The sequence below is a fragment of the Aythya fuligula genome, chromosome 2 (assembly GCF_009819795.1).
Source record: "Aythya fuligula isolate bAytFul2 chromosome 2, bAytFul2.pri, whole genome shotgun sequence".
Taxonomy (NCBI): Eukaryota; Metazoa; Chordata; class Aves; order Anseriformes; family Anatidae; genus Aythya; species Aythya fuligula.
The window spans coordinates 133,906,225-133,921,580 of NC_045560.1; positions in this window are offsets into that span (position 1 = coordinate 133,906,225).

Sequence of the window (15,356 nt, forward strand, 5' to 3'; positions counted from 1 at the left end):
CCTTAGTCTCTTGCCTATTCCTAGACACTTTTGAGAAAGTTTACCTCCATGTAAGCTTGCACAGTAGTTACAATTCAGCACAACTATAGTTTTTTTATAGAATAGTAAATTTTCAATAACCAGCTTTAGAGCTAAAGAAAAAGAAAATAGGAATAGTCAGAGCTGGAAAGCCTAAGAGAAAAAGCAGTACAAATACAGCACATGCAATAAAAGATATGCTGATGTTTGATTTAGATTTTGTTGCTATTTATATTTAAAATAATCTGTTTAGTTCAGGTTATTCAACACCTGGAATATTCTCTTTACTGTTTACCAAAAATAAATTATTAAGCTTGACTCCTTGTGATAACGGACACTGGAAAGGGAAAGTAAAATGACAGGGGAGTAGGCTTTGAGAAATACTCAAAATACTCAGCAATGGGTTTGTGAGCACTTCCAAGTGCAGCTGAAGCCCACAAGAGACCAGGGTTTCTGGCCCATGAATGTGTGGGGCTTTGGTAACTGCTCAGCTGAGAAGGACTAGCAGAGCAAATCTCACAGGACAGCCAAATGAGGGGAAGCTCAAGCCCTTATGGTTTCTTTAGCACAGCAGAAAATGAATAAATCTGTAATTTTGTCACTGATTAAGTATGAAATTCTCAGTGAAGTGGACAGTTGTGAAGCTATTTCCCTGCTCACAAAAGATATTTCCAGGTACAGGTTTTTTTTCATATTTACTGCTGTGGCAACAAATATGCATCAAATGCCTTTCCACCACTGCTTTTTTTTTTTTCTCAGAACCTCTGCCAAACCATACAAGGGAGCATTTTTCAGTGTTTATGGACAGTTTGAGAGTTTACAAACTCTAATTCCTTAAATATAAACACAAAGGAAAAGAGAGAAATAGAAATCTCTTGCCTGCTTTGATGGCAAAAAATATCTGTACAACAAGGAAGTCTGAATTCTTGTTTTCTATTCTTTTAATTGTCAACAGCTACCAAATTCATACTCTGCTAAACTCCAGTATTTCAAAAGTGAGACAACTTGTCTACAAGAGATCTTGCCAATGAATCAGAATGTTGTCTTCAGCTCTGAACTGGCTTTCCCAAACAACCTCATGCAGTCCAACATGGGGATGGGGGTTGAGGTTTTCCCATCCCTGATCTCAGATCCCATCTTCTAGATGAAATGATCCTTCCTCATATTCTCTTCCTTCTGTCATCAAGAACCATTTTTATCCTTCAAACCAAAGATGGAGATATTAATTGGTACTAATTACATTGCAGTTACTCAAAGGACTTGCCAGTGGGACCTGGGAAAGGAAGAGGGCAGGAGGAGAAGGAGGAAAGGGAAGAGTTTGTTTGCGGAAAGCACTTCATAAGCACCAAGGACACCTCTGGCTGCTATTTCTGAAGTATAAAATCAAAACAAAGACTTGTACTTGGATCCAGAATTCTGGCTAAAACTAGAAGTGCTGCCCAAAAAATAGGCCATTCAGAGAAAAGCTTTTAGTAAGCAGTACTCTCCTTGCTGTTCTAAGTGGCTATGAAAAAGAATAACAGTAGCAAAGTTTTTGGAAGGAATTAAGTGAAACAGAGCCATGGACAGAGACAGAAACAGGTTGAAACTTATGCAGAGAGGAGGAAGGACCTGTGTTGGCATGACATCTCAAAGAATGGTGAGGTGAGGTGATCAGAGCAATAGAAAAACTTCACCCAACCAAAAAACTTCACCAATTCCCACTAACAAAATTAAATGCTACGTAATATGTATTATGTATAATATGTATATGTACTTGTATACATATTACAGTATATATATATATAGTATATATGTAATATATATATACAGTATAGTATATGTAATATGTACAATGTGTAATAATGAATAATCAGTCACCACCTTGATAATGAAAAATAAATTGTTTTTATCACCTGATTGTAATATAACTGGTGATGTGCTAAGCCAAATAGAATTTGTGCAACTCTCATCAGAGACTAACCATACCCTTCCTCTTTATAGCTTTGTTTGAATTGGCTTGTTTTGGAAACAAAGCAAAGATTTACCCTCATTTGTTAAAATTGTATAAGCAGCAGAACTAGGCAGCATTTTCCTCTGCCTCATGAACTATCAGTAACATTCCCAAAATCAGCAGATTTCCAAGTGCAGAGGTTTTAAGCAATGATGATGCAGGGGACAGAAGTGACCTGTGGGCTGTAAGATATACAATGAAATACCTATCCCTGATGTGTGCCCCAATGATGTGTGCCCCAGTGATGTATTCCACTAGTGAAACCATTAATGAATATTGCTGGGACCACTACTATTTGCTAACTTCTTTAATGACATAGACAGTGGGACTGAGTGCACCCTCAGCAAGTTTGCAGATGACACTGAGCTGAGTGGTACAGCTGATACACCAGAAAGGAGGGATGCCATCCAAAGGAACCTGGAAAAGGTTGAGAAGTGGGCCCACATGAACCTAATGTGGTTCAACAAGGCCAAATGCAAGGTGCTGCACCTGGGCTGGGGCAATCCTGGACATGAGTACAGACTGGGAGAAGAACTCACTGAGAGCAGTCCTGCAGAGAAGGACTTGGGGGTTCTGGTGGACAAAAAGCTTAACATGAGCCAGCAGTGCGTGCTTGCAGCCCAGAAGGCCAACTGCATCCTGGGCTGCATCAACAGAGGCATAGCCAGCCAGTAGAAGGAGGTGATTGTCCCCCTCTGCTCTGCCCTTTTGAGGCCCCATTTGGAGTCCTGAGTCCAGGTCTGGGGCCCCCAGCACGAGAAGGATGTGGACCTATTAGAGTGAGTCCAGAGGAGGGCTACAAAGATGATCAGAAGGCTGGAGCACCTCACCTACAAAGAAAGGCTGAGAGAGTTGGGGCTGTTCAGCCTGAAGAAGAGAAGGTTCCAGGGGGACCTTATTGTGGCTTTTCAGTACTTAAAGGGGACTTATAAAATAGATGGAGGGCAACTCTTTGCTCAATCAGATAATGACAGGTCAAGGGGAATGGTTTTAAACTAAGAGAGGGGAGACTTAGATTAGAGGTGCAGAGGAAATTCTTCACTCAGAGGGCGGTGAGGCACTGAAACAGGTTGCCCAGAGAGGTTGTGGATGCCCCATACCTGGAGGTGTTCAAGACCAGTTTAGATGAGGCTCTGGGCAACCTGATCTAGTGGGTGGCGTCCCTGCCCATGGCAGTGGGGTTAAAACCAGATGATCTTTAATGTGCCTTCCACCCCAAGCCATTCTACGATTCTGCGATTCTATGATTCTATGATATGCAGTGTTTAACACCAGCACATTCCTGTGAGACATAGGTCCCCAGAGTTAAAATGAAGACCAAATACTTGGATTCAGTCATCACTTGCAACAGTACAGATCTAGATTAACATCGGTATTAAGTTTAGATCAACAAGAGAATGACTTGTCATTTCCTAGGAAGTCAGTACTCTTATGAGCAACATTTTCCTTACAAAGTGAGCATTTGTTATAAAAAAAATTTCCACAACGTGTTTTTTTTTGTCGTTTGTTTGTTTGTTTGTTTTTGTTTGTTTGTTTGTTTTTTGTTTGTTTGTTTTGTTTTGGTTTGGTTTGGTTTTTTGTTTTGTTTTGTTTTTGTTGTTTTTGTTTTTTCCTACAAGGTCCTCTAGGGTTTTCAGAATATAGTTATATCTTTTCACGTAGTTAATTAATTATTGATTTTCATTATTTTATAACTTCCTATGTTGTGTCATCATGCTTGTTGAGTAAAGAACAAATTAACCCTGAAATTACATTTCAACTGAGTATCTCTTTGAAACGTGGGCATCTGTAACAGTTCACATCAGGATCATACAATTTAGTGATAAGACCCAAAGAAAGAAAATAATAATAAATGGGAAATATACTTTGGCAGAATTGATGGAAGAATGTGACTACCTATTTACTAGCTTGGAGTTGATTTCTAAACATTCTTATTGTCTCCACTGAAACTCTCAGAATACTTCATCATCCCAATTATTTTCTGTGGTTCAACAATTGGAATTTGTAGGAAAATTCTGACTCTGAATGATATGCTCATTCAGAATGGGAACTTTTTATAGTTTCTTAAAATCAGGTTTCTGGAGGAGATGCTGTTTTAGGAAAATTCAAATGCATTTCCCTAAGATAATGCATAAGATAATGCAAAGCTAATTAATAGCTTTGAGTTTCAAACACTGAAAATTTGTTTTAGAAAAGATCCAAATTAAGCACACAGACATTATTAAAGCACTTGTCATTTCTTTTCATTGTATCATTTAATGAAAACCAAAGATTTTTTCAGAAAGTTTGGTTTTTAACAAATTTTCCTTTCCCAGGGGAGAAATTTTCCTGTGTTTAATTTTTCACTTTTTCAGTTTCACTCTTTGTTTTCTAAATTCTGTTCATCTGAAATTCAATTGTACAATGTGCTGAGCACAGACATTTCTACCACCACCACTACTTTTTCTGGGTGTGAGTCTCTTACTCCATCTGCCAGTACAAAAGTGTATTACAACACAGGCACTACAGCTCTATGTTTATGGCAAAGCTAGATTCAAAGCTGAGGTGAGCTGTAGATTTACAGAATTTACTGTTATAGTTTGGCATCAATATTTAACCCTTAGACATTAAACCTTAGACAATCTTCAAAGTATAAATCTAGCTTTGTATGTTGGAAGCAATTTTTTACTAAATGAGGCCCTCTTTCTTTGTGAGAGACGATCACAGAAAATTGGTAGATTAGGAAAAATTAATTAACTGAAAAATTAGGAGGGAAGAATAAGGCTTGAAGTTGCAAAATACACAGACTGTCTCTCAATTAACATGGAAAGCTTTCTAGAGAGTGGGTGTGCTTAGAACAGGGTGAAAAAAATTAATTGGTTCTCTTTTGGGTAATGTGGAATTAGAGAGAGAATGAAGTAGCACTAGGGACCAGTTGTGTAATTTCACTGTCTGCTCTTGAAAACGAAGTTGATGAAGTTTCCTTTAGTCCTGAAGATAGAGAAAAAATGTAAGAAATATTGTTCAGCCATAGGTGCAGGCTGGGTGCAGCAGAACCAGAGAGTCAAAGCAAAAGATTTGTGAGCAGGAAAGTCAAAGGAAAGTCAAAAACTGACAAATATTTGCTGGGCTGTTTGGGGTAGATTCAGACCCAACATCTGTTCTGAAGGACAGGAATGAGTCAAGTGGAAAAAAAATACCAACACAAGAATCAAGGCTGAATTGCTAGAAATCACAGGCATTTATTACTGAACACACACATGGACATCTGACCTTTGCTGTGAAGATACGATCAGAGTACACACTCTGCAAACATTGCGGCTTACCCACTGGAAGAGGACACTAGTACAAGAAGTGGCTGAATCACTGTTTGTAATAGGGGAACTGACACCCTCTGTCCATGCACGTGGCACTTACTTAGTAAATAGTACATGTTGTCCTAGGGTGGAGGAGAGGATGTACACTCCCTTTGCAGCACTGGCATGTCACCAATTCAGTGAGGTGAGTAAGATCTGGCTGGAGTCCAGGATCTTCATCTTCAGCAGGCACACCAGACCTTACTTGAGACAGTCCAGAGTTGGCAGAGGAGTTATTCCCAGGATCTCACAAAAAGCAAAATGGGACAGTAACTCTACGCTGTCTCTTAAGGCTATGCTGGGAGTTAAGGACTCTGCCCCAAAAAGCAATTTTATTGTACAAGATGTGAAAGGACATTTATATAACTCATACACCAGCTAACACTAAATTCAGAGTCGATGTTCCTCTGGTCTGTGCCAACCCCCAGGCAGACTCCTATTTTCCACACACATTTGCTTAGTAAGTAGGCAGGATGGTCAGGACCAGGCTTGTCAGTACTATTCTTTCCTGGGCTGCACCAAAAGCAGCGTGGCCAGCAGGGTGAGGGAGGTGATTGTCCCCCTCCACTCTGCTCTAGTGAGACCCCACCTGGAGCCCTGCATTCAGCTCTGGGGCCCCCAGCACAAGAAGGATGTGGGGCACTTACAATGATTCCCAAGGAGGCCACAAGGACCACCAAGGAGTTGTAGCATCTCTCCTCAGAAGGCAGGCTAAGGGAGTTGGGTTGTTCAGCCTGGAGAAGAGAAGGCTCCATGGAGACCTTACAGTGGCCTTCCAGTGCCTACAGAAAAGCTGGAGAGGGACTCTTTGTCAGGGGGTGCAGGGATAAGACAAGGGGGAATGGCTTTAAACTAAAAGAGGGTAGATTTAGATTAGATATTTGGAAGAAATTCTTCACTCTGAGGGGGGTGAGGCAGTGGTACAGGCTGCCCAGAGAAGCTGTGGGTGCCCCATCTCTGGAGGTGTTCAAGGCCAGGCTGGATGGGGCTTTGGGCAACCTGGTCTGGTGGGAGATGTCCCTGACCATGGCAGGGGGTTGGAATTAGGTGGTCCTGAAGGTGAACTTAAAAAGGACCATCTAATCCAAACCATTCTACGATTCTATGATACTGCAATACTTTGAAAAGCATGGAGAACAAAGATCTGTAGGAAGCAAGCTGGCATGGTCCTGCAGACCTGCAGACCTAGATGAATGAGGAGAGTTCTCTGGACCAAAGTCCTGCTCTGTGAGGATCTTGCCTGTTACAGATAAAAGTGGCACCAGCTGGGATCCTGAAAATGATCCATATATATATATGCCATACACCTCCACAAACTTTCTCATCTATACGGGGGTGTCAGACACTAAATCCCCTCTCAGCCAAGAAACTGGAATAGTCCAAGAATATTCACATTGGCAAATCAAGTGCTGAGTAAAGACAGATTGGTAAAGGATTAAATCTTGCACTTCCTTAGTTTTTCTTGTGCATTGCATCCTTCACAGGCTTTCTTATTACATTCACCAGAATAAAAGCTCCCTCCTTGTAATAACTCCTGATAATTTACTCACTTTCTACATTGAGAAAAAGAATCAGGAGCCAACAGCTTTGAGTTATTAAAGATAACCAAACTGAACGCACTGTGTCGCTGAGAAGAGAGGTGCGTCCATCAGACCATGCCAGCTTCTGCAAACAGTTTACATCCTTGTCTTCATATGGACAACAGAGAGAGTGCTTTCCCTGCTTTAATTTGTTGTTTGTATACATTGTTTGATCATTCATTAGCAGGTATATTAAGTCATAAACTTGTTCACTGCTTTCATGGTTTAGTCAAATACACCTCAACTACTTTGAATCCCAAGTCCTTATCTGTGAGAAAGGTAAGTGTGGACAATGTTCATTGTGCAAATGGAGCTTGTATATGTATACATTTAATTTCCACTGCTCTGATCTAACCTTTTCATGTCCTTCCAGTGGTAGAAATATAAATGCAAAACGGAGAGAAAGAAAAGAATATCAGATGGGAACCAGATGTGACTGGTAAATCTCTTTCTGTGCACCATGGCTTGCTAAAGACTAAAAGACCCCACTGAATGTCATGCAGATGAGAGCATGAGGCTAGCTTTGCACAGCTTTAAATCTTATTTTAATGACTTGGTAGAGAAGATTCAGAATTTCTTCTGAAGTGTTCAGTTTCAGACACTCACTGGGAATGACAAAGCCAATAAATAAGTTATGTTGTTCAAACCACTTTTGTGCTGCTAAATGATCACAATTCTGATTTTTATTTTTAATTAATTAATTAAAATTAATATAGGCACCATACTTATACTTTTAAATATAAATTGGAGTTTTGTAAACTATTTTCAAATAAGGTGAAATAAGTATCTTGTTCCTTCTACATTTTAAGGGAGAATGATCTGAGTATTTGTCAATGTAATTTTAATGTACTACAGATATCATCAAATGTATTATTCACAAGCATGTTTGATGATTTACTTGTTTAGATCTGAGCAAACACTCTAATGTGGAAAGTTGGAAAGATTACTCAAATATTCCATTCAACAGCTCTGGTTAAGAGCCAGAATAAGGCACATTTGCTGAAAATACGCTGTTCTAGCACTTTAATTAGGACAGACTGGAGGAAATTCCCTAAAGCTTTCACTTAGACAGTATTAAGCTGCAGTGTAACAAATAAAATCTAAATTAAAAGAAGAGCAATCCTTCCGTGGCAGATTAGAGGGTAGATGGAAGACCAGAGCATTTCTGCAGCCTGGGTCATTCTGCTCTTAAGCTGAAAACAGCTTGAGTTCATATGCTTTTTACAGCAAAACTACAACAGAGATTAAAAAAAAAAAAAAAAAAGATATCCAAGATATAAGTAGACTAAAAGGAAAATCTGAGAACTACATGCTCTTCAGAGACTTGATAGTGTGGCCCATAAGAGACAGTGTTTATTTCTGTGGCTGGGGGACAGCTGGTGGCTCTGCCCAAGGGACAAAGTTCAGTACAAGCCCATACACTGCAGTGGCACCCCACAGGCAAGACAGACCTACCCCAAATTCCATTGATTATTTACGACCAAGTTGGTATACGGCTGTTGAGCTCAGCCTGCAAGCTACCCAGACTCTTGCTGTTGCAGATGCTGTCATCTGGACCCTTTGCACCCAATATTTTTGTCCAAGATTCTCTAGTGCAGTCTGCGGTAGATGTGAGCACAATTCCTAAGGCTGTAGACTGTGCTGTACCTGATCTGTAGTTTAATGGTATTCAGCAGCCCAGCTGTTAATCCCCTGCTTTTCAGGAACACTATATGTATATTTGTTTATCCTCACACTGATACTCATGAATATAAAAGCAAGAGTGAAGGGAACAAAAGGAAACCATTAAAGTAGAAATAAAAATGAGACTCGTGGGAACTCTGATTTCTAGTTAGAAACACTGCACATCATTTTATTATCATTTTAGCTCACGGAGGTTAATAGAAAATGAGATCAAAGGCAGCATGTGTTTACCAATGGTAGATCATGCCAGACTAAGCTTCTTTGATGTGCAAACAGATCTGCATAGGGAATGCAGATCTCATCTATCTGAACTTTAGGAAAACATTTAATACAATGCCGCATGGGACCATGCCTGCTAGAAGAATGGGAAAGGAACTCATAAAGGAACTATAAAAGTGAATGTGGTTCGGACGAGGAAAAATGACAATCAGATTCTGCTGAAAGGAAAATAACTACATGTATAATGGAAGGAGGTTATTGGTAGAGATCCCCAAGGATTTGTAGTGGGTTCAGTCATCTGTAACAGTATTTATACTTTTCCTGTGTAGAGGTGCCTGGGTTATTATTTAGCAGATGCTCTAGGGCTGCTCAGCAAACAAATGCAATGCTGCCTTGGACCCTGGGCTATGTCACCCAGCCAGTGGGAGCTGGAATAGCAATCCCCTTCCCTTCCTCACTGGGGAATCCTCACCTGGGCTGCAGGTGCTCCAGGGAGTGCTTCAGTACCCAGCAAGTGCAGGAGTGGCAATGCTTCCCACTGTCCTCAAGCATAGACACTTTCAGAAGAGCTCCAAAGGACTGCACAAACACAGCAAAACCTGTTGTCCTAAATCCAGCTGATAGCACTGCTAGGTCAGCTTTGAATTGATAAAGAAAATTGGTTCCTGTGTTGGATGGAGGCTAATAATGAACACATAGATATGGCTTTCATTCTTACCCTTAAAACTTTATTTCCAATTAAGATTACAGATGTGACAAAACAGCAGACTGCAGTATCATTCAGGAGTAATGGAGGACCTTAGGGCATGGAGTCACAGCAGAGCAATGACTTTCTGTCAAATATATTGTAAAATCATGTCCTTTGGACGTACACTAGGATTTGTGTTACAGATCGGGAGTTCATCATTGGAAATGCTTTTTTCAAGAGGCAAATGTACGTAGATACTATTGTCTGAGCTACTTCTAGCAAAGAGGAGGAAGCATGAAATGGTTCCTTGTAAGCTCTTTCAGGAAGATGGCATAAAATCCTTGTCCCTTGCTTTAAAAAAGAGGAGCAAACCTGAACCAGTGCAGAGAATACAGACAGAATGAGAGAGCTGACAACTTCTCTTAATGAGAGGAACACTCAAGCATTTAGCTTGGTTAGTCCAGCAAAATCAAGGTTGGAATAAGAATCAATCATTCTCTGTAAATCTATCAAGACCAAACCTCAGCAAGGAAAAGGACTTTTTAGCTGACATGGGTATAAACTGGCCATGAATATGTTTAAGCTAGAAAGCAGTGAAAGATTCCCAACCATCAGTGAGCCAGGTTGTCCCCAAGTAGAGGCAAATAAAAGCTTATGCAATTTCAGGACAGCATGTCATTAGCATATAAAAGTCCCACCTTGAACACTGCCATGCTAGAGGAGGAAAAAGAAGCCATAAGGTATTTCTATTTTGTAGGTGGCTGCATAGAAACCCAAGGAAGACCAAACTTTCTGATGATAAGTTAAACCACCTCTTCTCCTCTTAAGGGGAAAAGCTCCTCTCTAAGCACAGGCTACTACACTGAAATTAAAAAGCTATTCCTACACCCAAACAGGCAATTTCTTTGCTCTGGAGTTATAAGCGAAACTGGAATCAAGTCTTCTGTTTAGCCCCTGTAGACCCACCTGCTGCTTCTCCTAAAAACAAGGAATGGGCTGAAGAGCAAGGAGACCATGATAAGTAACTTCAACCAACCTTCAGATCCAACCTAAGCTGAACCACAATAGCAAAGGATGTGTTAATAAAACTGTTTCAGGGGAAGAAAAAAAAAAAGACAGGACATTGTAAGTAAGTCTACATATACTTTTGTCATGAGAGTCTAAGTAGGACATGTATGCGTTTTGAAGATGGAAAGACCATTGGGGTCATGATGGACCAGGTTGTCACAATGACAATCCTTGATCTCCCTGCACGCCAAGCAAGGATCGTGCTGACCTGAAACTTTGGACATATATATCTGTCTGTGAAGGATTCTCTGCTTAACAAAGCATTTGGAATATTGCTCGGGGGTGTATCATTTAATTTGTGCTTTCTTGCCTGTGGTTGATTATAGACTTATTTAGGCTGTAAAAACCTTAAGATCTTCAAGTCCAAGCAACAACCTAACACTACAAAGTCCACCACTAAACCATGTCCCTAAGCACCACATCCACATATCTCTTAAATACCTCTGGAGAAGGGGACTCCACCATTTCCCTGGGCAGCTCACTCCAATGCATAATCATCCTTTCCATGAAGAAATTCTTCCTAATGTCCAATCCAAACCTCCCCTGGTGCAGCTTGAGGCTGTTTCCTCATGTCCTATCAGTTGTCACCTGAGAAAAGAAACCAATTCCCTCCTCACTGCAATCTCCTCTCACGCATTAAAAAAGAGCAATGAGGTCTCCCCTCCTCTTCTTCAGACTAAACAACCTCAATTCCCTCAGTCAATCCTCATAACTCGTTTTCCATTCTCTTCACCAGCTTTGTTGCACTTCTCTGAATGAGTTCCAGTAACTCAGTATCTTTCTTGTAGTAAAGGGCCCCAAAGTGATGACAAGTTGTTTCACTTTTGATAAATTCCCAGTCCACAAAACCTTCCAAGTTTTGTGCAGACCACAAGATGGCACAGCTGTAGTAGCTATATGTAACTGCATAAGTCAGGCCAACATGAACAGATTACAATTAAATATTAACACAGTATTTGATACCAATTAGAGATAAATGAGGGGAGTGAAACAAAAATATATCTTATTTTGATGAAAAAGCTCTTATTTCTAATTGAAGAGCAATGATCTTTGAGCCCATAAGCTACAGATAAATCTGAAATCTTTTATTTTCAATAACCCTCTACTTATATATTTACCAAAAAATAACATTTCAAAGCAGAAAGGATTTTTGAACAAGGAAACCAGTCTCATTTAGATGTGATAGACTCCTACAACTTTAGATACTTTTTAGTGGAATTTTACAATGATTAAAACATAGCTTTTTAGTGATACATTTTTTTAAAACTGCAAAATTGTTTAATACCAACAGCTCTTCCTATCCCATAGACAACTCCATTTGCAACTACTTTCCTCTTCTGAATAGCAAAAGAAATTGAGAGAAATCCCTAATTCAATCTCAGATACCAATGAACTTTTGAAAACAGTCTTTTTATAAAACAATCCACGAGGCAATGAATACTCTCTGTGAGACAATAGTATTACTAACATGGGTTTATGGGATATAAATGCACTGCTCTGAATGACCCAGAAAATATTATGGAAATTTAACCCAGCCATTACTCCAGCAATGTATCTCAGGGAACTGGATAGTGTAGTTTATTATCTCTAGCATATGTCTTTTATTATCTCCCTTACAAATGAAGATATGATTGGAGGTAAAGAGAAGCAGACATATGTTGAGGACTATGCAAGGAGGTGGAATTTCATTATACTTGTATTGTTCTTTTTAATATTATTGGGGTGGTTTGTACCATTCACCAGCTATTTTTGTCATTTGTCCTGTACTCGTTCAGTATTTAGCATAATAGGGTGATGATCCCTGATTAAGATTTCTAGGAGTGTCTGCAATAAAAATATTCTTTTTATCCATTTGTATACTGTCATATTCATTGCTAATTGTCACAAATGCCAGAGATTTGGAGAGGTCTCATTATGGCAAAATAATTTAATTCTAAGTATAAACTCATTAAATATCAATATATGCTCATCAGAAATATCTGTATCTAGTCATCTAATCTTTATCCAAAGGGGAGGAATATAGTAACTTTATTAGTCAGGTCCTCCTGTAGAAAATCAGAATTCTGTCTAGCATCCAAATGAAAAACTCTCCTTTCCAAAGTTGCTGCATTTCATCTAGGCAAACCATTCTCTGCCTTGGAAAGTGAGATGATTCTCAAAAGGCTACTTTTTTTTTTTTTTTTTTTTTTTTAATGAGATCTGAAACTTTAATTAGGAAGTTTTTCATCTGGGTTGACAGCCTCCCTTATTTTAACTGTAAAATGCCTGTGACTGTTATTGCTGTGCTTGGCATGATATTTGTAAGTATTATCCTAGTATAAGAATATGAGTCATTGACATTCATTGGTAATCATGGATAAAATTTTCAGAACAACCTGAGGGATCTGAACACATAATGCTCTTCCCCTTCTGGGTCTTCCCATATTTGTGTCATTTCCATGCATGGCAGCATTATATCTACTTTAGGGCTTAATCCTCCAAACAGATAATGCAGTTCCAGGAATCCCATAATAATGTGGGGGGGTGAGTCTTCAGATTAAAATCTTTCCCAGGGAAGCAATGCATACTTAAAGCTCTGAACAAGGGTAAGTGTAAGGATAAGGGTAAGGGTAAGGGGAGAAGGGTAAGGGGAGAAAGGGAAGGGGAAGGGGAAAGGTAAGAGTGGGAAGGATAGGAAAGGGGAAGGACAGAAAAAGGGAAGGGAAGGGAAGGGAAGGGAAGGGAATACTGATTGATTCCTAAAAGTCTCATGCTAACCGAAATGCAAGGAGCCAACTTCTTATCTCGTACCACTAGATCCTGCAATCACACCAGCAGCATTGCTTCAGGGCACTCTCCAGAGATCAACAAACTGACACCAAAGAATATAATTATTATTTTCTTCTATGAATGTAACCCAGACTGAAACAGACTGAAGAAGTATAACCTATTTAGTTTTTAACTGAGGATAAGAGAGTCTTTAAAATTTCAGAGAGGATAAGTATCTCATGTAGAAAACTCAGTCTTGCAATTCCCATTAATTTTAATGTCATTTGTACAATCAGCCCCTGAATGCTAAAAATGTCTCTCACAATGAAAAACATGTACTGTCTCTGTTGTTTTGTTGCATCCTCTGATGATTAGGTTTGTCTATTTTGGCCTCTGTAGAGAACACACACTTGAGAGTCTTGTTTATGGCTCCCTGCTAGCACTGCAGAGAGGGAGCACGCTTTGAGATCATACATCTGTAGAAATCTGTTTTCCTGCCCCTACCCTTCCGTGTATCTATAAGCACTGATGAGACTCCCCCTTGAGCCTTCTCTCCCCAGGTGGACCAGTCCCAGCTCTCTCAGCCTCTCCAGGCCAGTTGGAGGCCAGTCACTAGTGGTGTACCCAGGTACCAGGGTCGGTACTGTTTAATGTTTTCATTAATGACCTGGATGATGGGACAGGGTAATTCCTGCTCCTGAGGGCTCATAGGCATACCAGTGCCACTAAGCTAGTGGTCTAAGACCTTACAGAAAGTCTGTCATATGGCCAGGACTGTAACCTGGTTATTTTGGTGTTGGGCTAGCCTGGTGGCATAGAACCACCCTTCACTGGCCTGGCTCTGGGATAAATACAGCATTACTGGGATGTGTTTCTGCAAATCATTTACAGTTATTCTCAGTCTCAAATTCCATCTGTAAGAAGAATCTCTCTGGGAATAATTTGTGTATAATTTCTCCAAAGAAGCATGATATGCAGAAGCAGGCCAAAACTTTGACTTTCATTGCTAGAAATTATCTTGAATTCTAACCCAGAGTTGCAGTTGAGTAGAAATTTACCCAGGACACTAATTCCTCCAAAGCTGCACTCTGTTTGGATTAATGATTGTGTTTCTGTCATTTAGCTGAACTGAAACATATATTTCTTCAAGTAGACACCTATTAATTGCACTCATTATTGTTAAAATCAGCAGCAGAGAACATCACACCCTAATTCCACCCCCTTCTTTTTGTGTCTTTTGTTGCATTATTCTCCTTAGCCTAGAATTGAACATGATAACAGCTGGGGAGCAAGCAGAGCACTTGTCACCAAATACTCTGGCAGTATAAAGTTGCTAGAGATTGTTTTGAAATAAGATGGCTCCTTATCTGCTTTTACTGGAAAAAAAAAAAAATCAGTCCCTGGAAAAAAAAAAAAATAAAAATCCTTTGAAAGCAAAACAGAGTGTCAGCTACCACTGTAATAGTAGGATCACAAACATCAGTCTTAAGATATTGAAGAGCTCTTGGCTTTCCTTCAGGTAACAAGTACCAGAGGACATGCCACCAGGCTGTGAGCATTGTCCTCTGGGAGGGAAAGAGAGGGGCCTGCCAGCAGGCACTGAGCTCTACGTGTAATTGTAAGGGATGAAATCACTGAGCTGGAAGAAGCCAGGTGGCTGTTCCTGGCTGCAGAATATCAACAACTGCTGGGGGAGATCAAGCTGAAAAGCAAGGAATAGAGCTGGCATGCTTGCATCAGGTACTGTTTCATGGGAGATATGTACCTCATGAGCAGAGGCAGCCTAGCAAAGATAGAGAGAAAATTCTCTCTACCTTTACAAAACCACTGTAATAATACTATATTGCTAAAAAAATTCCCAATTTTCTGAAATCCAGCTAGAGAATTATATTTGAGAAACCCAGATGCATGACATTGCTGTTAGCTTAATGTATTTAAAGCACTGTTGCATATGAAGGATGATGGCTTGCACCTAATAAAATATTTGGGCACCAAAGGCAGAAGTTACGCACCTATGCTTTGCC